The sequence below is a fragment of the Balaenoptera ricei genome, chromosome 3, assembly GCF_028023285.1.
Source record: "Balaenoptera ricei isolate mBalRic1 chromosome 3, mBalRic1.hap2, whole genome shotgun sequence".
Classification (NCBI taxonomy): domain Eukaryota; kingdom Metazoa; phylum Chordata; class Mammalia; order Artiodactyla; family Balaenopteridae; genus Balaenoptera; species Balaenoptera ricei.
The window spans coordinates 54,428,140-54,450,173 of NC_082641.1; the positions used below are offsets into that span (position 1 = coordinate 54,428,140).

Consider the following 22,034-nt stretch of genomic DNA (forward strand, 5'->3'; position numbering starts at 1 on the left):
CTAAATTGGACTTTCTGAAGTCAGGCTTTCTGGATATATCAATATAAGCATTAAAGATTCTCTTCATCTGCAGTGAGTGGAAGCTAAATCCCACATGGAGGTCGACATGTACTTAGAGACCCAAGATTTACTTACACTCTCCTATTATGTGGGTGTTTATCATATTTAATTTGTTGTAGGTTTTATGCATTTTTCTTTCACTGGTTGTGGAGGTTTGTGGCTTGCCTTTTAACTTTGCAAAACTTTGGTGCAAAGGAAATTTGAGAACACCAAAACATTTTCCAAATAATTTCAAAATAAACTGGATCCCCAACTAATTTGGTTTGTAGGAAATAAAGAACAAAGGCTTGTTAACAGAGAGCTTTAAAATATAATTATTCACATGTGCAAACATGTTTAAGTGTGGGTTCTCAGCAAAGGCATATCATGCAATACTTTCATGCTCTAACTCTTGCCCATTAAAAAAAAAACTCCTATGCCATATGCAGGTGTGATAACACAGCCAACTGCCAATTCTGACTAGCTCAAGGATCCTTTTAAAAATGTCCAGATGGATATGAATGTCAGATTTGGCAGTTAAATTATAGAGCCCAATATATCCCTTTTAAGTACTAAGGCATTGATGCAGAATATTGATGTCCCCCCCGCCCAAATGGATTTCAAAAGAACAGCTTGGTTTTTAAGCTGGGAATTATATTTCCCCATTTCTTTTGAATCTCAGGACAAACTTTGTTCTGACTTTTATCGCTTTTCTTCAGTGCAAATATCTTATGAACAATGTTAAAAACATTTTTTTTTGGTGGATAGGCAAAAAAATGAGTCAGAAATTGGCTTTTCAGGGGACGAGATGTCTTTAAATGAGTGCACAGGGAAGGGGAAATAAAGCAATGGCATCATAGCTTCCCTGGGTAGTTCCCCAGAGTCTGCTATCTGCCCTCCAGAGACCTGGTTTACAGAAGGAGGACATTAAAAGAGAACAGAGAGACAGGAAGGCATTGCCTTGGTTCCTGATGTTGTGAATCCTAAAGGTACACATCTGCTGCCCTCCGGAGAACACGGCTCAGCAGTAACTGGCTATCAGCACTGCTGTGGGAAACACCATAAACGCCATTGTTACTGTTTCCCTTGCTCAGATTTCAAGACCTCAGTGGTAGTCAGGAAACGCCAGATGATTGGTCCTCTTTTCAAATAATCTGTGTGGCTGATAGGATATGGGGTTGTCTCATCTAAGGTGCTTCTTGCAGATAGGAACATGTGCTACACATCCCTGGACCATTACTTAGGGCGAGCCTCTCCACAAGATTGCTGAAGTGGGACCCTGCCCCATGATAGACCCAGCAGAGCATATGTAGGTGCTTCAGGCATGAGGAGGGGGGCAAAAGAAAGGAAATGGTCTTTTATACAGTGCCTGCTTCAGTCCCTGTGGAAGGCAACCATGCTATGGTATTTGTAGTGATGACTTGGGCGTGAGCTGTCAAGTGGTCCGAGACTCCCACTGTCTGCCACGTGACAGCCAAACCGCACTCTTGCACCTTTCACATTTGGAAATAAGGTCGGAATGAACATTTTAAGTGAAATGTAACAGAAAAAGTAGAAAGAAAATCTGGAAGTCTTGGGGCTTCATATAACTGTGTAAATACTTTTAAGTATAAACAGTGACAGTGAAGAGAGGAAGCAGGTGATAGGCAATGGGATTGAAGCAGTGACCTCACATTTTCTGGACTCAGGTGGATTCCCTGCAGGCACGTGCTCCCTGAACAACCTACTCTATCTGCTTCCTCCTTACATAGGTACAGCTTAAAGATTCATCCAGATTACATACTTTAGTTCATTTGAGCATCACGGAAATGAATAGACATGACTAAAAGACATCCCAAGCCTATCCTGCCTCAAATTGAACTCCTAAAGTCTGTATCCTGTCTCATTGATGGCAAGTCCAGCCTTCCCATTACTCAGGCCAAGCACCTCCATGTCATCATGATTCTTCACTTGCCCTTACATTCTACATACAGTTCTTCCCAAAATTCCTCAGAAGTGTTACCCTCAAAATACTATTCATGACTTCACTGTTACTACCCTGGATCTGAGCTAATGTTACCCACCCCACTCCCCACTCCTTATCACTGCTGTAGCCACCCTACTGACACCCATGTAACTCTAGAGTTTATTCTCAGCCAGAGGAGCCTTTCAGACATAAATTGGATCAAGCTGCTTCTCTATGCCAAACCCTCCAATGGCTCCCCATTTCACTTAGAGTCGAAGCCCAGATCGTCATCAGGGTCCATAGAGCTCTAATGACCTGGGCCCTAACCTCTTCCCTTACAAGTCTCCCCTCCACTGAACTCCTTGTTGTTCTTTAAACCCTCCAGGCATGCTGCTGCTTTAGTGCCTCGCACTGCTGTTGCCTCTACCTGGAATGCTCTTCCCATGGAGCTGACTGCCTTTCTCACTTCACCATTTCTTAAATGTTACCTTCTCAATGAAGCCTGCCCTGACCATCCCATTTATTATGATAACTGAGCCGCCATGATGCTCTTAATCCCCCTTGGCACCTTACTTGCTCCATTTCTTTCCTTCTGAATACTTACTACTTTTTTTTTAAATTTTTATTTATTTATTTATTTTTAATTTATGGCTATGTTGGGTCTTCGTTTCTGTGCGAGGGCTTTCACTAGTTGTGGCAAGTGGGGGCCACTCTTCATCGCTGTGCGCGGGCCTCTCACTATCGCGGCCTCTCTTGTTGCGGAGCACAGGCTCCAGACACGCAGGCTCAGTAATTGTGGCTCACGGGCCTATTTGCTCTGTAGCACGTGGGATCTTCCCAGACCAGGGCTCGAACCCGTGTTCCCTGCATTAGCAGGCAGATTCTCAACCACTGCGCCACCAGGGAAGCCCCTTACTACTTTTTATCATGCTGTAGCATTTATTCATTTATTATGCTCCCTCTTCATCACCCCTGATAGACTGTAAGCACCATGAAGGCAGAGATTTTCCTCTTTTGTTCTCTAATGTACCCTAAGTGCCTGGAACAGTGTTAGCACATGGTAGGTGCTCAATAAGTATTTGTTCAGTGAATGAGGTCACCCCAGCTATAATGTTATCAGAGTTTACTTTCATAACCCAGACATATTTATAAGGCATTTGCACATTTGTGTGGCACCACTTAAGCCACACAAAAACCCTATGTGGCAGGCATTATTATCATCCCAATTTAAGGAATGAGAAACAAAGGGAAGAGAGGTAAAAAGCCTAATTTAACACGACCGGGAAGTGGTAGAGCCCGAATTGAAACCCATGTCTCTCCCACCACAGAGTCCAAGTCCCTCACCCATTCTACCTCTCAGATCTCACTTATGTGAATCTCCTAAGTATTCATGACCCCTTCTGTCGTCATTCTCAGTCTTCTTCCCTTCCCCCTCTGACTCCGGGGATTTCAGTGTCCTTTCCCACTGCTCAGGTGTGCCTCTCTGTATTTGTTCTGTGTTTTTTTGTTTTTACTTTTTTTTGAGTCTTATGAACTTAGAGTCCAAATCTTCTGATTCCTGGTTGAGTGCTCCTTTTGTAGCACCAGGTTTACTTGCCTGCATGAACACGAATTGATGATGTTTGAGGTCACATGTCATAATACAAAGAGATGCATACAGCAAAATCCCTGCAAAGAGCAGGAGACTTTGCCTGTGTTTTGATTGATGATTCAGTTCCAAGAAGAATTATTTTAACTTAAACTTAACTTGTTTTTCATAGGGTACTATCATGTAAAACACTGGGGAAAAAAATCAATAATCAAGCTCTGCTGGGTAAGAAATAAGTTCATGCTGGATCTAGGGTGTGGATATATTTACTTCGTTTTGGGCCACTTTATCCACGTGTGCTTTTATTTCTCAGTAATGTCCAAAAGTTGGGTCAGGTCCCAGCAACCTAGAGATTGCAACTAAGGATTTGAGGCATATTTTTAATCTCACTGGCTGGTAAATAAATTATTACTGTGAGTGTCAAAATGGAGTCTCCACCATTATGATGCAAGATTGTGTTGGAAAGACACATCCATGATCACTAGAGGGGTCAGGTTGTGGGCATCTTTCTATAGCTCGTCTGCACTGGTGCCCAGCTATGGACATTACAAATACTGTTTACCTACATCACATTCCTCCAAATGCTGGAACAATGCTTGAACTTTCCACAGAATTGATCTAAATCCTGCCCCTACCTGCTAGTTTTTCCCTTGCCCTAGTCCTTTTTTCCTCCTTTATTAAAACTTTTTACTTGAATGATATTGTCCTGCTTCTTGCATTTTTCTTCCTTCTACTTTAAAATCTACTTTTAAAATGATCTATAGGAATAAGATCAGGAAAATATCAAAGATTCTGCTCTCACCATTCTATTAAACATTGTATCGGAGCTTCTAGACAGTACAATAAGAACAAAAATAAATGAAAGAATGAATAAAAAAAGCATCTAGATTGGAAAGGAATAAGTAAAACCTTTATTACAGACAACATGATCAACTATTTAGAAAATCTGACAGAATCCACAAAAAACCCCACAAGAAATAACAAGTAAGTTTAGAAAGTTTGCAGGATACAAGATCAATAAAAACATTCTATTGTATTTCTATATACTAGCAAGGGACAACCAGAAGTAGAAATAAAAAGATCTCAAATAGCATCAAAAAATTAAATATTTAGGGACAAATCTGACGAAAGATGAGAAAGATCTATATACTGAAAACTATAATACTGTGCTGGGAGAAATTAAAGAACACCTAGGTAAATGAAGAGATATATTCATGAGTAAACTACTTAGTATTGTTATCAGTTCTTTCCAGATTGATTTATAGATTTAACACAATCTCAGTCAAAACCTAAGCAGTTAGCAAGCTAATTCTAAAATTACATGCAAATGCAAAGGATATAATATAGCCAAAACAACTTTGACAAAAAGAACAAAGTTGGAGAACTAACACAATCTAATTTCAAGATTCATTATAAAGCTACAGTAATCAAGGCTCTGTGCTGTTGATATAAAGATTGACAAATAGATCAGTGGGCCAGAACAAAAGAGGATGGGAGTATACCCACATATATATGAACAACTGACTTTTGATAAGGTGTAACAGCAATTCAGTGTAAAAAGAACAGCCTTTTAAACAATTGGATATTTATATGGAACACAAAAAACATTAAATCCACAACTCACACTGTATACAATCATGAAAATGGATCATAGACCTAACTATAAATCTTCTAAAAGAAAACATAAGTAAAAACCTTTGTGACTTCGGGTTAGCCAAAGATTTCTTAGCTTTGATACCAAAATGCAATCCACAAAAGAATAACTTGATAAGTTGGATTTCATTAAAATGAACACAAACAACCCAGCTAAACAATGGGCAAAAGACATGAACAGACACTTGACCAAAGAAGATTTGCAGAGGGCAAATAAGCACATGAAAATATATCCAGCATCATTTGTCATTAGGAAATGTAATTTAAAAATACAAAGAAATACCACTACACATCTATTAGGATGACTAAAATTAAAAAGACTAACCATACCAAATGTCGGTGAGGGTGGGGAGCCACTGGAATCCCCATACTAGTAGGAATGTAAAATGGTACAACTACTTTGGAAAAATTAAATGGTTTCTTTAAAATTTAAACAAACATGCACCATGTGATCCAGCTACTTGATTCGTAGTTGTTTACCAAGAGAAATAAAAGTACATGTCCTACAAAGATTTGAGCATGAATGGTCATAACCCCAAACTGGATATGACTGAGATGTCCATTAATAGGTGAAAGGATAAACAAACCTTGGTATATCCATACAATGAAACATTACTCAGACAAAAAGAGGCATAAAGCTGCATTATGAGCTATAATATGGATGAATCTCAAAATAATTGTGCTGAGAGAAAGAAAGCAGGCAAAAACTGTGTTCCATTTGTATAAATTTCTAGGAAACACAAACTAATTTATGTGACAGATCAATGGTTGCCTGAGGGTAGAAGGGGTAGTATCGGGAGGAGGGAATTATAGAAGGGCATGGAGAAACTTTTGACAGTGATGGATATATTCATTACTTGATTGCAGTGATGGTTTCAAGGATGTATACATATGTCAGGACTTCTCAAAAGGTATTCTTTAAATATGTAAAGTTTATTGTATGTCAATTATACCTTAATGAAACTGTTTAAAAATAAGTGACATTAAGGGGAAATTTCTTTCCATTTTCAGTCTGTTGCTAACTCTTCTTAATGTATTATTAGAGTGGCAACTGAGGCTCTTACTTGCCTTTTATGTTAGTAGCTTCCTCTGTGAACTCTTTTTTGTTTTTTGTTTTCAATTTTATTTATTTATTTATTCATTTTTGGCTGCGTTGGGTCTTCGTTGCTGTGCGCAGGCATGTCATTGCGGTGGCTTCTCTTGTTGCGGAGCACAGGCTCTAGGTGTGTGGGCTTCAGTAGTTGTGGCATGCAGGCTCAGTAGTTGTGGCTCGCGGGCTCTAGAGCGCAGGCTTAGTAGTTGTGGCGCACGGGCTTAGTTGCTCCGCAGCATGTGGGATCTTCCCAGACCATGGCTCAAACCCATGTCCCCTTCATTGGCAGGCGGATTCTTAACCACTGCACCACCAGGGAAGTCCCCCTCTGTGAACTCTTATTTGAGATTTCACAGGCTTCAAATTATTTCACCGTTCTTAACTTCCACCACATTGTTTTAATCTCCCTCCTTTCTCTTTCCATGGTAGGGATGTCACTTTAAAACGCTCTCTATATTCATTCTGCCTCTGCTGACTCCTTCCAGAAGATGGTTGAATCTTCATGCCTTTTTGTAAACATTAAAGCAGTTGTCTTTCCACAGAGTCAGATGTGTTCCTTGGGGATTCACAGGAAGAATCAATGAACCAGATCCTCCTTGCCACTGAGCATACCAAGGACAAATCCTCTAGGTTTTCCCTTACTTTTCCTCCATAAAACTGCTGGACTCTGTCTAGGAAAGAATGGGGTCTTGGGAAGATCTGCCTTTGCTGCCCCTGGTGTGGCTTGAGCCAGCCTGCCACCCTGTTCTGGTCTCCATCTTTAACACCTCATACCTTCACGTCACCAATAGGTGAGGTGGTGTGGGCAGTGAGAGCATTTCTTCCAGAGCAGTTTCTTCCATTAGGCGCCTAGAAAACATCCCTTCGAAACCCCCTGCCTCAGCTAATCAAGTGGTTAAGGAGTTAAGCAAAAGAGGATTTGAAAGAGAAACTGACATTTAAAAGTCATGCTAAAAATGAAGAATAGGTTAGGCTTTTATTTTAAGCACATGTTTTCTTTCCCCTCTCTCTCTCTAGGATGGGAGGAAGCTAGCAAGTTCAGAGAGGTGGTACCATATCACACATCAAATATTTTTGAATGTTTTAATGTGAAAGTTATACAGTGAAACCTAATGGCAATTTTGCATGTGAAATTCCATGAGTTTATTTTTATAAATGGTCTGTCTCATAATTTTTACTGTACAGTTGTACTAGAAGTTGAAGGAAAAAGGTAACTTACAGTAGAATGTTCTTTAGTTTAAGGAATCCAACAGTTATGTCTCATAATGTGTCTTAAAAATAATAGCATAGCTTTTCATGTTTCATCTTTCTCAGCTTGTAATGTGTCACACATATGATATACTTTGTTGGAGGTTAGGGTCTTACTCTTTGAGTTCTGATTTGGAGAAATGAAAAAAACATGGGCTAAAAGTAAGGTAGATATGTATTTGTATCTTGGTCCTGGCAGTAATTAGCTGAGCAACACTGAGATATTATTGAACTTCCTTGATCCTCATTTTCCTCATAGGTATCATGTAGATCAGGGGTTGGCAAACATTTTCTGTTAAGGACCAAATAATAAATATTTTAGGCTTTGCAGGAAAAACGATCTCTGTTGTAAATACTCAACTCTGCAATTATAGTAGGAAAACAGTCATAGACAAAAAACAAATGGGCATGGCTGTGTTCCAATACAATTTCATTTACAAAAACAAGCCATAGGCTCGATTTGGCCTATGCACTATAGTTTGCTGACCCCTGATATGGGTAACGATACTTTCCTCCCAGTGTTGTAGGAAAGATGGGACGTGAGGGTATGGTCATGTCCCAGGTCTCAGGTGAGTCCCTGGTACAGGCTTCCAAGTGAGGGTCCTTGCCTTTGTGCAGGAAAGAATTCAAGAGTGAGCCATAGTAAAGTGAAAGCAAGTTTATTTAGAGAGATATATACTTTGTAGAGAGAGCGTGGGCTGTCTCAGAAGGCGAGAGGCCCTGGAGTGCAGGGGTGATTAGTTTTTAGGGGCTGGGTAATTTCATAGGCTAATGAGTGGGAGGAATATTCTGTCTTAGAGAAGGGGTGGGGATTTCCAGGAATTGGGCCACCGCCCACTTTTTGGCCTTTTGTGGTCAGCGTTGGAACTGTCATGGCGCCTGTGGATGTGTCACTTAGCTGATGTATTACAATGAGCGTATAATGAGGCTCAAGGTCTACTGGAAGTCGAATCTTCCTCCATCTTGGGCCTAGTAGGTTCTAATCAGTTTTTGTTGTACAGTAAGCCCCCTACATACGAACGAGTTCTGAGAGCACATTCATAAGTCCAATTTGTTTGTAAGTCCAACAAAGTTAGCCTAGGTACCCAACTAACACAATCGGCTATATAGTACTGTACTGTAATAGGTTTATAGTACTTTTCACACAAATAATACATAAAAAACAAACACAAAAAATAAAGAAAACATTTAAATGTTACAGTACGGTACCTTGAAAAGTACAGTAGTACCAGCTACATCACCGTTGCTTTTAAGCTTGCTTGCAGACATCCTGGGCTTGAAATAAAGGTACCATACTACCGTACTCTATACAGTATTGTACAGTAAAGTACACAATAGCAAAACCACTTGTAGAGGATGCAGGCGTGTGACAATGTATGCCAGACACGTGAACTAACTTATATGATTGGACATGAGAACACATGTTTGCATCTTTGAAAGTTTGCAACTTGAAGGTTCATATGTAGGGGACTTACTGTATCATGTTCTTCTTAATGGTAGCGTCATTCTTTTAATGGTTGTGCCCTGTCCCCTTCCTTCCAGTCTCACCAGTGTGTCATAAGGACTACATACTGTACGTCAAGTGATGATAACAGTGCCTGGCCTAAAGTCAGCTCTATGACTTGGTGAGTTCCCCTATTCAGTGCCTCTGGGATTCCCTTCGCTGCCACTTGTAAACCAAGTTAGAATGTGCTTAGGTAAGGGGGTGTGTTTTTCACCAGGGCATCAGACTATTTTGGAGAGTTTCTTTTTGCATTCTTTTTATTACTTGCAAAAGTACTTCTAAGGCTCTGAGTATGAATGTCAATTGTTATTTATTTCCCTCCTGGTGTCAGGGCAAGGAGAGAGAAAAGCATTCCCAAAGGAAGTGACCCCTTGGACCAAGGCAGCCTCTTTATTAAATCTTCCTGTAGAACCTTTGAGAAAAAGCAGAGCTGATTAGGCAGTGTCTTTTCCCCCTTCTGGATAAGTTTTCTAAATTTGTGATAAAGAAGATGAGGGTAAGATTTTAGTTTGAGAAAAGTGTGGCATGGTCGAACTATTTCTGTTTAGGCCTCATCTCAACATGGCAAAATGAAGGAGATTTATAGAAAAGTATCTGTTGCTATCGAATTGATATTAGGAAATAGAAGCTACCCTCTCATTGGTTTAGAGAATAACCTTAAAAATAACATTTATTGGGAGTCTTTATTTTTTAGAAAGTAATATATTTCTATTCAAGAAAATTTGGAAAATGTAGAAAAGTATATAGACAAAAAAAAACTTAGAAAAACAAAAACAAAAAACCCAACTAACCTTTAATCTCCCCTTCTAATGTTGACATTAGGTCTTTTACTCCTTCTCATCTTGTACATCTTTTTAGTTTGCAAGATTGTAAAGCTTGTAATCATACCCTATATTCATAGGGTTACATTTGTAAGCTGCTCCTTTCATAATAATAGCGTGAAGTGAACACATTCCCATGTCTTTGCTTATTTTTTTTAAACATCTTTATTGGAGTATAATTGCTTTACAATGTTGTGTTAGTTTCTGCTGTATAACAAAATGAATCAGCTAGATGTATATATATATCTCCATATCACCTCCCTCTTGCATCTCCTTCCCACCCTCCCTATCCCACCCCTCTAAGTGAACACAAAGCACTGAGCTGATCTCCCTGTGCTATGGAGCTGCTTCCCACTAGCTATCTATTTTACACTTGGTAGAGTGTATATGTCCATGCCACTCTCTCACTTTGTACCAGCTTACCCTTCCCCCTCCCCGTATCCTCAAGTCCATTCTCTAGTAGGTCTGCATCTTTATTCCCGTCTTGCCCCTAGGTTCTTCAGAACCATATTTTCTTTTTTTTTTCTTAGATTCCATATATAAGTGTTAGCATACGGTATTTGTTTTTCTCTTTCTGATTTACTTCACTCTGTATGACAGACTCTAGGTCCTTCCACCTCACAACAAATAACTCATTTTTGTTTCTTTTCATGGCTGAGTAATATTCCATTGTATATCTGTGCCACATCTTCTTTATCCATTCATCTGTTGATGGACATCTAGGTTGCTTCCATGACCTGGCTGTTGTAAATAGTGCTGAAATGAACATTGTGGTACATCACTCTTTTTTATTTTATTTATTTATTTATTTTTTACATCACTCTTTTTGAATTATGGTTTTCTCAGGGTATATGCCCAGTAGTGCAATTGCTGGATCATATGGTAATTCTATTTTTAGTTTTTTAAGGAACCTCCATACTGTTCTCCATAGTGGCTGTATCAATTTACATTCCTACCAACAGTGCAAGAAGGTTCCCTTTTCTACATACCCTCTCCAGCATTTATTGTTTCTAGATTTTTTGATGATGGCCATTCTGACTTGTGTGAGGTGATACCTCATTGTAGTTTTGATTTGCATTTCTCTAATGATTAGTGATGTTGAGCATCCTTTCATGTGTTTGTTGGCAATCTGTATATCTTCTTTGGAGAAATGTGTGTTTAGATCTTCTGCCCATTTTTGGATTGGGTTGTTTGTTTTTTTGATATTGAGCTGCATGGGCCGCTTGTATACTTGGGAGATTGATCCTCTGTCAGTTGCTTCATTCACAAATATTTTCTCCCATTCTGAGGGTAGTCTTTTCGTCTCATTTATGGTTTCCTTTGCTGTGCAAAAGCTTTGAAGTTTCATTAGGTCCCATTTGTTTATTTTTGTTTTTATTTCCATTTCTCTAGGAGACATGTGAAAAAGGATCTTGCTGTGATTTATGTCAGAGAGTGTTCTGCCTATGTTTTCCTCTAAGAATTTTATAGTGTCTGGCAATACATTTAGGTCTTTAATCCATTTTGAGTTTATTTTTGTGTATAGTGTTAGGGAGTGTTCTAATTTCATTCTTTTACATGTAGCTGTCCAATTTTCCCAACACCACTTATTGAAGAGGCTGTCTTTTCTGCATTGTGTATTTTTGCCTCCTTTAACAAAAATAAGGTGACCATATGTGTGTGGGTTTATCTCTGGGCTTTCTATCCTGTTCCATTGATCTATATTTCTGTTTTTGTGCCAGTACCATACTGTCTTGATTACTGTAGCTTTGTAGTATAGTCTGAAGTCCAGGAGCCTGATTCCTCCGGTTCTGTTTTTCCTTCTCAAGATTGCTTTGGCTATTCGGAATCTTTTGTGTTTTCATACAAATTGTGAAATTTTTTGTTCTAGTTCTGTGAAAATTGCCTTTGGTAGTTTGATTGGGATTGCATTGAATCTGTAGATTGCTTTGAGTAGTATAGGCATTTTCACAATGTTGGTTCTTCCAATCCAGGAACATGGTATATCTCTCCATCTGTTTGGATCAACTTTAATTTCTTTCATCAGTGTCTTCTGCATGTAGGTCTTTTGTCTCCTTAGGTAGGTTTATTCCTAGGTATTTTATTCTTTTTGTTGCAATAGTAAATGGGGGTGTTTCCTTAATTTCTCTTTCAGATTTTTCATCATTAGTGTTTAGGAATGCAAGAGATTTCTGAGCATTAATTTTGTATCCTGCTACTTTACCAAATTCATTGATTAGCTCTAGTAGTTTTCTGGTAGCATCTTCAAGATTCTCTATGTATAGTATTGTGTCATCTGTAAACAGTGACAGCTTTACTTCTTCTGTTCCGATTTGGATTCCTTTTATTTCTTTTTCTTCTCTGATTGCTATGGCTAAAACTTCCAAAACTATGTTGAATAATAGTGGTGAGAGTGGACAACCTTTTCTTGCTCCTGACCTTAGAGGAAATGGTTTCAGTTTTACACCATTGAGAACGATGTTGGCTGTGGGTTTCTCATATATGGCCCTTATTATGTTGAGATAAGTTTTCTCTGTGCCTACTTTCTGGAAGGTTTTTATCATACATGGGTGTTGAATTTTGTCAAAAGCTTTTTCTGCATCTATTGAGATATCATATGGTTTTTTTCTTCAATTTGTTAATATGGTGTATCACATTGATTGATTTGCATATACTGAAGAATCCTTGCATTCCTGGGATAAACCCCACTTGATCATGGTGTATTATCCTTTTAATGTGCTGTTAGATTCTGTTTGCTAGTATTTTGTTGAGGATTTTTGCATCTATGTTCATCGGTGATATTGGCCTGTAGTTTTCTTTCTTTGTGACATGTTTGTCTTGTTTCGGTATCAGGGTGATGGTAACCTTGTAGAATGAGTTAAGGAGTGTTCCTCCCTCTGCTATATTTTGGAAGAGTTTGAGAAGGATAGGTGTTAGCTCTTCTCTAAATGTTTGATAGAATTCGCCTGTGAAGCCATCTGATCCTGGGCTTTTGTTTGTTGAAAGATTTTTAATCACAGTCTCAATTTCAGTGCTTGTGATTGGTCTGTTTATATTTTCTGTTTCTTCCTGGTTCCGTCTCGGAAGGTTGTGCTTTTCTAAGAATTTGTCCATTTCTTCCAGGTTGTCCATTTTATTGGCATATAGTTGCTTGTAGTAATCTCTCATGGTCCTTTGTATTTCTGCAGTGTCAGTTGTTACTTCTCCTTTGTCATTTCTTATTCTATTGATTTGAGTCTTCTCCCTTTTTTTCTTGATGAGTCTGGCTAATGGTTTATCAATTTTGTTTATCTTCTCGAAGAACCAGCTTTTAGTTTTATTGATCTTTGCTATTGTTTCCTTCATTTCTTTTTCATTTGTTTTTAATCTGATCTTTATGATTTCTTTCCTTCCGCTAACTTTGGGGGTGTTTTGTTCTTCTTTCTCTAATTGCTTTAAGTGTAAGCTTAGGTTGTTTATTTGAGATGTTTCTTGTTTCTTGAGGTAGGATTTTATTGCTCTAAACTTCCCTCTTAGAACTGCTTTTGCTGCATCCCATAGGTTTTGTGTCATAGTGTTTTCATTGTCATTTATTTCTAGGTATTTTTTTATTTCCTCTTTGATTTCTTCAGTGATCTCTTGGTTATTTAGTGGTGTATTGTTTAGCCTCCATGTGTTTGTATTTTTTGCAGATTTTTTTTCTGTAATTGATATCTAGTCTCATAGCGTTGTGGTGAGAAAAAATACTTGATACGATTTCAATTTTCTTAAATTTACCAAGGCTTGATTTGTGACCCAAGCTATGATCTGTCCTGGAGAATGTTCCATGAGCACTTGAGAAGAAAGCGTATTCTGTTGTTTTTGGATGGAATGTCCTCTAAATATCAATTAAGTCCATCTTGTTTAATGTATCATTTAAAGTTTCTGTTTCCTTATTTTTTCATTTTGGATGGTTTGTCCATTGGTGAAAATGGGGTGTTAAAGTCCCCTATGATTGTGTTACTGTTGATTTCCCCTTACTGTTGATTTCCCCATTTCACCTCAAATGTATTGAGGTGCTCCTATGTTGGGTGCATAGCTATTTACAATTGTTATATCTTCTTCTTGGATTGTTCCCTTGATCATTATGTAGTGTCCTTCTTTGTCTCTTGTAATAGTCTTTATTTTAAAGCCTATTTTGTTTGATATGAGAATTGCTACTCCAGCTTTCTTTTGGTTTCCATTGGCATGGAATATCTTTTTCCATCCCCTCACTTTCAGTCTGTATGTGTCCCTAGGTCTGAAGTGGGTCTCTTGTATACAGCATATATACGGGTCTTGTTTTTGTATGCATTCAGCCTGTCTATGTCTTTTGTTTGGAGCTCTTAATCGATTTACATTTAAGGTAATTATCAATATGTATGTTCCTATTACCATTTTCTTAATTGTTTGGGATTTGTTATTGTATGTCTTTTCCTTCTCTTGTGTTTCCTGCCTAGAGAAGTTCCTTTAGCATTTGTTGTAAAGCTGGTTTGGTGGTGCTGAATTCTCTTAGCTTTTGCTTGTCTGTAAAGATTTTAATTTCTCCCTCAAATCTGAATGAGATCCTTGCTGGGTAGAGTAATCTTGGTTGTAGGTTTTTCCCTTTCATCACTTTAAATATGTCCTGCCACACCCTTCTGGCTTGCAGAGTTTCTGCTGAAAGATCAGCTGTTAACCTTATGGGGATTCCCTTGTGTGTTATTTGTTGTTTTTCCCTTGCTGCTTTTAATATTTTTTCTCTGTATTTAATTTTTGTTAGTTTGATTAATATGTGTCTTGGCATGCTTCTCCTTGGGTTTATCCTGTATGGGACTCTGCACTTCCTGGACTTAATTGACTATATCCTTTCCCATGTTAGGGAAATTTTCAACTCTAATCTCTTCACATATTTTATCAGACCCTTTCTTTTTGTCTTCTTCTTCTTGAACCCCTATAATTCAAATGTTGGTGAGTTTAATGTTGTCCCAGAGGTCTCTGAGACTGTCCTCCATTCTTTTCATTCTTTTTTCTTTATTCTGCTCTATGGTAGTTATTTCCACTGTTTTATCTTCCAGGTCACTTATCCTTTCTTCTGCCTCAGTTGTTTGGCTGTTGATTTCTTCTAGAGACTTTTTAATTTCATTTATTGTGTTGTTCATCATTGTTTGCTTGCTCTTTATTTCTTCTAGGTCCTTGTTAAATATTTCCTGTATTTTCTCCTTTCTATTTCCAAGATTTTGGGTCATCTTTACTATCATTACTCTGAATTCTTTTTCAGGTAGACTGCCTATTTCCCCTTCATTTTTTTGGTCTAGTGGATTTTTACCTTGCTCCTTCATCTGCTGCATATTCCTCTGTCTTCCCATTTTGCTTAACTTACTGTGTTTGGGGTCTCCTTTTCACAGGCGGCAGGTTTTTAGTTCCCATTGTGTTTGGTGTCTGCTTCCAGTGGGTAAGGTTCGTTTAGTGGCTTGTGTAGGTTTCCTGGTGGAGGGGACTGGTGCCTGTGTTCTGGTGGGTGAGGCTTGATTTTGTCTTTCTGGTGGGCAGGGCTACATCGGTGGTGTGTTTTGGGGTGTCTGTGAACTTAGTATGATTCTAGGCAGTCTCTCTGCTAATGGGTGGGGTTGTGTTCCTGTCTAACTAGTTATTTGGCATGGGGCATCCAGCACTGGAGCTTGCTGGGCATTGGGTGGAGCTGGGTCTTAGGGTTGAGATGGCGCTCTCTGGGAGAGCTCTCACCAATTGATATTACATGGGGCTGGGAGGTTTCTGGTGGTCCAATGTCCTGAACTCAGCTCTCCCACCTCAGAGACTCAGTCCTGACACCAGGCCGGAGCACCAATACCCTGTCAGCCACTTGGCTCAGAAGAAAAGGGAGGAAAAAAAGAAAGAAAAAAAATTAAAAATTAAATAAATAAAATAAAATAATTTTTTTGAAGTTATTAAAATAAAAAATTTAAAAAGTAATAAATAAAAGAAGAGAGCAACAAAACCAATAAAGAAATTCACCAGTGATAACAAGTGCTAAAAACTATACTAAGATAAACATAAAAATCAGAAACAAGTCAGTCGCAGACAGCAAGCCCCAAGTCTACAGTTGCTCCCAAAGTCCACCGCCTCAATTTTGGGTTGATGCATTGTCTGTTCAGGTATTCCACAGATGCAGGGTACATCAAGTTGATTGTGGAGATTTAATCCGCTGCTCCTGAGGCTGCTGGGAGAGATTTCCCTGTCTCTTCTTTGTTCGCACAGCTCCTGGGGTTCAGCTTTGGATTTGGACCCGCCTCTGTATGTACGTTGCCCTCTGGCTTCCGTTCCTGCCCAGACAGGACGAAGTTAAAGCAGTGGCTTATTAGGGGGCTCTGGCTCACTCAGGCCAGGAGGAGGGAAGTGTACAGTAGTTATAACTGGAATGCAGGAAGAGCCTGCAGTGGCAGAGGCCGGCGTGACATTGCACCAGCCTGAGGTGTGCCGTGTGTTCTCCCGGGGAAGCTGTCCCTGGATCATGGGACCCTGGCAGTGGCAGGCTGCACAGGCTCCCGGGAGGGGAGGTGTGGAGAGTGACCTGTGCTTGCACACAGGCTTCTCGGTGGCTGCAGCTGCAGCCTTAGCATTTCATGCCTGTCTCTGGGGTCAGTGCTGATAGCCACTGCTCGCGCCCGTCTCTGGAGCTCGTTTAGGTGGTGCTCTGCATCCCCTCTCCTCGTGCACCCCGAAACAATTGTCTCCTGCCTCTTAGGCAGTTCCAGAGTTTTTCCTGGACTCCCTCCTGGCCAGCTGTGGTGCACTAGCCGCCTTCAGGCTGTGTTCACACAGCCAACCCCAGTCCTCTCCCTGGGATCTGACCTCCGAAACCCGAGCCTCAGCTCCCAGCTCCCACCCGTCCCGGCGCGGGAGCAGACAAGCCTCTTAGTCTGGTGAGTGCTGGTTGGCACCGATCCTCTGTGCAGGAATCTCTCCGCTTTGCCCTTCGCACCCCTGTTGCTGCGCTCTCTTCTGTGGCTCCGAAGCTTCCCCCACCGCCCACCCTCCATCTCTGCCAGTGAAGGGGCTTCCTAGTGTGTGGAAACGTTTCCTCTTTCACAACTCCCTCCCAGAGGAGCAGGTCCCATCCCTATTCTTTTGTCTCTGTATTTTCTTTTTTCTTTTACCCTACCCCAGTATGTGGGGAGTTTCTTGCCTTTTGGGAAGTCTGAGGTCTTCTGGCAGTGTTCAGTAGGTGTTCTGTAGGAGTTGTTCCACATGTAGATGTATTTCTGATGTATTTGTGGGGAGGAAGGTAATCTCCACATCTTACTCCTCCACCATCTTGAAGGTCCCCCCCCCAAAATAAATGTTTCAATTCTGCTTACAAAGGTATAATTTAGCAAATTACTGTAAGTCATAATTAGTTTGAGGGAAAGGTTTCCTTATACCTGGTCTCACAGAAATCCACAGATGAGTGAGGACAGGTAGAACCTGAAGTATTTTCAACATAAACTTGAGCTCCAGAGATGCTCTCATTGTCAGGTGGGCTTTGGCCGGGAAATTCTAACAAAACAAAACCTGCTGCCTTAGGGCAAGACCCCAGGCCCTGTCCCACCCCCATGCCTTTAAGAACCTTTAGCAACATGATTTTTAATGGCTGCTGAGGATTCCAGACATTGAGATAACACATTTGGTTGGAGGCTGATCTTTCAAGAACACCTTTAGGAATTTTCGCTTCCCCTTAGTACCTTTGTCAGAATTGGAAAAAGAAGAAAGGAGAGAGATTAAAATTCAAATCAGTTTCTCTCCTTTTTAAAGTGGTGAAAGGTTTGGTGCAGGAGAATCATAAGACAATAGGATTGTCCTTTCCAGCTGGGTCAGAGCTGAAGTGAGGCAATTGGGCATAAGTCTGATGTGGCAACAGACTATCAGGATCCCCATATCAGTGGCCAACCTGTTCTGGCTGGGGCCTTGCCTCAGCCACGAGGCTGCATGGTGACAATTCAGGAGCTGACAGCATCTGCTCGTACTGCAGAGTCACCACATGCATGCCCCATCTTGATTAATTAGCTTGTTTCATTTTAGACATTCTCCTGTCACAGAACATTCCATGATTGTACAAGTGATAATGAGTTACCGCAGGGATAACCTCTTCAGAACCAATAAATCTGTAACTCTTTGAATACTGAATACATCAGCCCTCTCTAAAGTTACACAGCAAGGCATTAATACCATCTAATATTATAACATTTGTGCCAGGGTGGATCTGAAACATTGTATGTTAGCAATTAACCCTTTTGTTTGTGGCATTAATGAATGAGATTAGAATTGGATTTAAGGATTTGTTAAATGGCAAAGTCCAGTGACCTTAATTACTCTAATCTCATCTGACCTAAATGAATGAAATGCATTTCCACGTAAAATGGTAGGCATTGTTACCTTATAATGTGTAAGCTGCTGGTCTGATCTCTAATGTTAAAAACAAAAATGGAATGAGAGATAATGCAACATAGACTAATTTATGCATAAATCTCCAAAAACAATTAAAGGTATCTCAAGCCTGGACCACATAACATCTCCTAACAATCCTTTCCTAATTTTTACATAAAAATGCTTTCTTGCCCTGATATAAAAGTTTTACCTACCCGTTGTGAAAACAACAGATGATTAAAAAATACTTACAAAGAGAAAATAAAAACCACCTATGATTTGACCACACAGATATAACCATGTTATATGTTTGTAACCATATTATATCTGTTTGTTGTTGTTGTTGTTGTTTTCCATAGAGATATTTTAATTTATAAATTGACTATACATATATATCTCTCTATATATACATACACATATAAGGCAACATATACATACATATGGGCATGCATAAGATATTACTATAGTGTTATTTTGGCTTATATTCTTCCAGGGGATTTTCTTCTATGCATAATACATAGAAATATATAGTTATTTTCCTAATATTTGGGAATGGCATCGTGTTATACATATTACTTAATAGCATTCTCTTTTTTCATGATAAACAGCATGCCCTGGGATGGTATTGTCTCTCTTCCTCCCTTCAGGCCACAGGGACTTAATTGCTTTCTTTCCTCTTCAGAGCAGCCATCCCCTCACCAGTTTCTTGAGGTGTCTCCCTAATACGTACTGCAGAAGACAATACAGCATCCCCAGATTCTGCTTTCCTCACTGTCCATGAAGCCCACCACACAGACCATTGTTAAAGATTTCACTGCTAATTGAGTAGGAAAACAGGTAATACAAAAATAGCCATCGTGGCAGGTTCTGTAAGATTTGACAGACCTCCCTGGTTCCCTGGCCAGAAGTGCCTGGGTGGCCTGAAAGGGTATTGTTTGTCATCTTTTAACCCTGGTAGAAAGTTTATCAAACTCCCCCTCACTTAGGCGTTTTCCTACCTTCAGCCTCTGAAATTCAACGATTCTCAAGCTATCTGGAGGGGAGATGAAGTTGCTTTTTTGTTTTAAGTATTCTTTTTCTGTGGTAAAATACACATAACATAAAGTTTACCATTTTGCCATTTGTAAGCGTGCAGTTCAGGGGCATTAAGTACATTCATGTTGTTGTGCAAGCACCAGTGCCCATCTCTAAAACTCTTTTCATTTTCCCAAACTGAAACTCTATACCCATTGAACAATAACTCCCCATTCCGATCTCTCCCCAGCCCCTGGCAACCATTCTTCTCCTTTTTGACTCTATCAGTTTGACTATTCCAGGTACCTCATGTAAGTGAAATCATACAGTGTTTGTCCTTTGCTATCTGGCTTATTTCACTTACAGTGTCTTCAGGGTTCGTTCATGTTGTAGAATATGTCATGATTTCCTTCCTTTTTAGGGCTGAACAATATTCTATTATATAGATACACCACATTTTAAAAATCTATTCATCCTATAAAAACTTGAGTTGCTTTCACCTTTTGGCTATTGTGAATAAGACTGCTGTGAATATGGTGTACAGATATCTGTTTGTGTCTGCTTTCAGTTCCTTTGAGTGTATATCCTAAAGTGAAATTGCTAGATCATAGGGTAATTCTATTTTTAATCTTCTGAGGAACTGCCATATTGTTTGCTACAGAGGCTGCACCATTTTATATTTCCATTAGTGATGGACAAGCATTTCAATTTCTCCCTCCCCAAGACCTGTTATTTTCTGGAGCTTATTGTTGTTTAAAATAGCCATTCTAATGGGTATAATGTGGTATCTTATTGTGGTTTTGATTTGCATTTCTCTAATGATTAGTGATTTTGAGTATCTTTTCATGTGCTTATTGGCCATTTGTAAATCTTATTTGGTGAAATGTCTTTTCAAATTGTATGTTCATTTTTTTAATTGAGTTGTTTGGTTTTTTTGTTGTTGTTCTTTTTCAATTTATTTTGTTGTTTAACTTATCTTCCATTATAGATTGATACTTTTATAAAATACAGTAAAATTACCACCAGTGAATTACTGGATATCAAGATGAAGGATGTTAAGATGAAGTCCTAGTACATCTGTTTCTAGCCATAATGAAGTAAAAGGGATTGATTCACTCTTCTACCTTAAACAATTAGGAAACCAGAATAATATACGAAACAATGGTTTTCAGTTATTGAACAAAAGTTGAATTAGGAGTATGATCCCTTCAGAGAAAAGAAACAAACAGGGTGAGCCCTATCACCCCAGCTTATTGCTTGGAGGCAGCCCACAAGCACACTTGAGAGGATCAAACTGAGCCCCGGTAACATAACTGCATGCCAGAACAAAGACCACAGCTATGTAAAGGAATACAGCAAAATTCAGTACCCAGTAGTGAAAATTTACACAGTCCCCAATCCAATTAAAAAAAAAATTACCTGGTATGCAAAAAAGCAGGAAATATGATCCTTACGAAGGGAAAAAAATCAACTGTTAGAAGATGAATTATATAAAAATGAAACCAAAAAATGACATAAAAATATAAGACCCATTTTTAAAAAATTATTAAATTTAATGGACATAAAAGAAGTTATTCTGTCAAATTGCTGTAAAAGTTTCTACATGCTTGCTCCCATGTTTTATACTTATTGTTCCATGAAATGGCCAGTAACAATCCACAGACCATCAGCTGGTCTGTAGACCACACTTGATGTAGCCCTGATTAGACCAATATTTTTTTAACCTCAAGCCAACTGACTTAAATATGATTACAGAAAAAAACAAAAACACATTTGAATGTATGGCTGTACAAGAGAAGAGCCTGTGTCCCAAAGTGAATTACATGTCTCTAGGGATAACAGTCTGAGTGGCTCCCACCTCAGGATGTTCCCAGCACTATGCCAGACCCTGAGGGAAAACCTGAGGTGAAGACCCAAGTCCTCAGAGTGAAGCATGGCAGGGAAATTTATGAGAGGCTTAATTAGCACAGTAATTTTAGATAAGTAGAGACACAAGGTTTTAAGTAAAACCCTTCTGAGCCTAATTATTTCCTCTGTTATCAAGGACTTCAGAGGAAACTGCACTAAATCATTCTGGAAATAGGTCCTCAGTTCACAAGATGCTGAGAACTAATTACTTAACAACGCATTGAATTGAGGGCATGTTGTAACTGCAAAATATGAAGACTGGATTAGAAGAGCCACCACGAGCTCTTTACCAGCTACCTCTTGGAGGCAAATGTCCATGGACACATTGTTCCAGAGGAGAATGGAACATTGTCTTCTGGAAAGCTGCTAATTAAGAGCTGCTAATTAACAGCAGCTTTCCCTTACAGTCCTGAAGATGGTTGCTCAGCCTAGCCAGGTTCAAAACTGTTTTGTGTGGTGAAGCTGGGAGAAAGGGGGGGAAAAAAAAGACAAGATAAGTATGTATAAATTGGGGATATGCAAATGTCATTGTTGACATTCCATTTGTTACTTTGATTTTGGAACTCATTGCAACCCATCTATCAATGTCTTTTTCTATTCCTGTTGTTTCTCATCTATGAAAAAAATATAATGATAACAGTATCTTCCTCATAAGGTTTACATGATTTAACATATGTAAACATATTGGCACATACTAAGTGCTCAGTAAATATTAACTGCCTATACCTCTATCTATACATCTATAGATGTTTACTTATTTTTTCATTCATTCAGATCCACTCAAAAAATACATGGTATCTGAGGGATCAACCTAATAATTATACAATTGAGCTTTTTAAATTAAAAGCTCTGGTATAATTTTA

The 22,034-nt window shown here is 39.2% G+C and overlaps 1 long non-coding RNA gene across 1 annotated transcript in view; it reads left to right on the forward strand.

The window, feature by feature from the left end:
• The first annotated feature begins 9,106 nt into the window (after nucleotides 1–9,106).
• Nucleotides 9,107–22,034, forward strand: part of LOC132363644 (uncharacterized) — a 121,149-nt gene continuing 108,221 nt past the window's right edge. Inside the window, exon 1 of the long non-coding RNA XR_009502627.1 lies at nucleotides 9,107–9,191. This is a non-coding gene — a long non-coding RNA (uncharacterized LOC132363644). The remainder of the gene's footprint in view (nucleotides 9,192–22,034) is intronic.